This window comes from Dendroctonus ponderosae, unplaced genomic scaffold (assembly GCF_020466585.1).
Source record: "Dendroctonus ponderosae isolate FM_Combo_2020 unplaced genomic scaffold, Dpon_F_20191213v2 Dpon_F_20191213_1, whole genome shotgun sequence".
NCBI classification, from domain to species: domain Eukaryota; kingdom Metazoa; phylum Arthropoda; class Insecta; order Coleoptera; family Curculionidae; genus Dendroctonus; species Dendroctonus ponderosae.
The window spans coordinates 34,361,454-34,364,426 of record NW_026017110.1 but is presented as its reverse complement, the minus strand read 5'-3'; positions in this window follow the sequence as shown (position 1 = coordinate 34,364,426).

The window sequence follows — 2,973 nt, the reverse complement described above, 5'->3', positions numbered from 1 at the left end:
CAGTTCGTCAGGTGGTCGATCGAGAGAATACATCTGAAATCAATTTAGAAAAAGTAATTGAGTAACCAGTTCAACAAGAATTAGATTTATGTAATTGTAAATTATGTAATAATAATTGATGTAATCGCCGAAACGTAATGAAATAAACGATGTTCAAAGTTTTTACTTTTTAATCATTTAAAAGTTTCTTTTGGCATATTATATTTTGCAAACGGGTATAATCAATGAATTATGGGATTACACACATGTTTTAGACATCGCAAGCTAATTAATGCTTTTGGTTTGGTAATTCTTTAAGGATCTGTCTTGTGATTAAGTCGAATCTAAGAGCTTTTTTCAGCCAAATTAACTCGTTCTTCTAGTGTTATTCTAAAACTTTTCCAGTCAGTCCTCTTATTAGCTAGACAGGGATTGTTTGGTTTTGAAATTATAGGTTCGCTCAGAGTCAACACAATCGGTGAATGATCCGAATTAAGCTCCAGGCTGTCTTCAATTTCCATATAATTGCTTGATACATTTTTAATAATGTTAAAGTCTATAAGGTCAGGAACTTTTTCCGGATCTGTAGGCCAGTATGTAGATTTCCCCGTTGAAACGACTTCACATCCACAGCTCGGGACCGCTCTGAGCAGTTCCTTTACTTTCGTTGTAATTATACTGTTATAGTCTCCACCTATTATAAATCGATTTCCTAGATTTTTGAAAAGTTCTTCACATCTTCCACATTTGATGTGTTTTGGAGGACTATATACACTAGCCAACGTAATGTTACTATTCTTGTTTATAAGTTTCACTATCATTGCTTGGTTGTTTTCTGACTCAAATTTATTTTTATCATAATGACAAATATTTTCTTTCATTATTACCGCACTTCCTCCTTCCGCTTTCTGGATGAATTGCGTAGTAAACTTTATATCTTTTATATTTAATAAATGATTGCCTTGTGAAGTGTACGTCGGACTAGCAGGACGAATGTCACCAAAAATCACTAGTTTTGACGCCAAAAGTTGAACTGAAATTATATACCTATTGCCGTGCAGTCAACTGCCAGTAGTCTCAAATGCCATGAGCACAGAACATCCCTCCCGGGGGGATGACCTGTGGCCATGCGAATCAAGTCAAAATGTGCATTCAGCAGAATTCAGCAAAAATGCCCATCATCACGTGACCGATGAGTTATCGCTAACTCATCGATTGTGTCTGCTGAATGCGACGGTTGCTTCCCTTATAATTCCCTAGAAGACGATCAACCGCAAGTTTTGAAAAATAGTCTTATTATTTAATTTTATTCATTTTGTAATAAACCGCAACATTCTAACTAAGAGGGTGGTCGAGTTTCCATATCAAGTTAGGCAATGGCAATATCGCACAAATCTATAGGGTAGTAAGCAGCAGACCAAGGTAAATAAAAGATGGAAGAAGCCTTGTATACAATACCTATACATATACCTTTATATAGCATGTCGTGGTCTTCAAACTCAAGAGAGTCAAGAAAAGACATTGTTATTGAGTTTCTTCTGAGGTACTCAATTGATCACACAGAGTAATGATAATAAATGTTTATTGAACTTGACAATAATAAAAGACAAAGAAAAAACCGTTTGAATATCGTGACGACCAAGTAAACGCAGTTACTTTCCCGGAGGTTGTCACTTTACTAACTACTACAACGTCGCAGCGGTCAGTGCATCCCTAAACATATGATGCTACCTGAGGACCCAAACACATGCAACACATTTTAGAAAGCTAACTTATGCTAGGACATTAAAAATAACATATTTTTATTCAACAATTGTCATAAGGTTTCATTGCAGTCCGAGCTTCGAAAAGCAATATTTACGACTGCTTCTCGGTCTCCATATGAAAATTTCGAGGTGAAATTAAAAAATGCAAAGGTCAAGTTGCGAGCTCATAAGGACTGGATAAGCAGTTGTGTGGATTAAATACGCACTGTTTGCTTTCACCTCACTTGCAGTTTGTGGGAATCCGGAACTATATTTTTTAAATTTGAATAAACATAGTAGCATATTCTTCGATTGATTTTTCGAAAAGTAATATGTATATTTAATAAATAGTGTATTAAATTAAATAGTGTATTAAATAATAAAAGTTGTAAGGAGCATTCTACGTACAAATGGAAAAGTTGTATAATTTCATGATTATGTAATTGCGTTACGACCACATTAACTTACTAAAACTAAAATACAATTTTGTTATATTTTTTAATATACCAGTTCTGACAACGATTGACATGTTGAAAGTAGCCCAGAATTACAAAATATTCAAATATTGGTATGCATTAAAAAATTGAAACGTTATACCTTTATAGACAAATATTTGGTGCATTTTCCCGAACAGTTTTAAGGCTCTTTGCATACAAAATCTTGGGCTATGAGGCTTTTAATACCATTACGACTTTTGTAGCGCGACAGTTTTGACGCTGAAAATGGAACTCATTATTTTAAATACAGTCCTACACACGAGCGACTTATTGTAGCCAAAGACATTAATAAATAGACCAAGCTAGTAATTCATAAATCCCGATTTGTTTGGGACCAATATTAAATTCTATCGATCGGCGATTTATCAATGAAAAACAGGTGGTAGGGATAAAGTAAGTACCGAGCAAAGAGTAGAATTAATCGGAAAATCAACTGGCCTGGCTAATAGTCATAAAGCCCATTTACACGCTCAAGCCAACTGAACGATCTGGCTTGCGCAAGCCAGATCTGTGCAGATGAACTGAACGAAAATCTGGCGTGATGTGAAGGAAGACCACCCAAACGTGCATTGTTGCCAAGATGGAACATTTGGACGAATAGTTAATTCTTGCAACGGCTGCAGTGTGTGTAATTAAAAAAAGATGAACTTAAAAACTAAAAGGAAATGGTGTACACCATGGTTGCTGAATAGGAATTTCTTGTCTCATACGAATTTAATAGCGGAATTACGCAATGATTCTGACGATTTTCG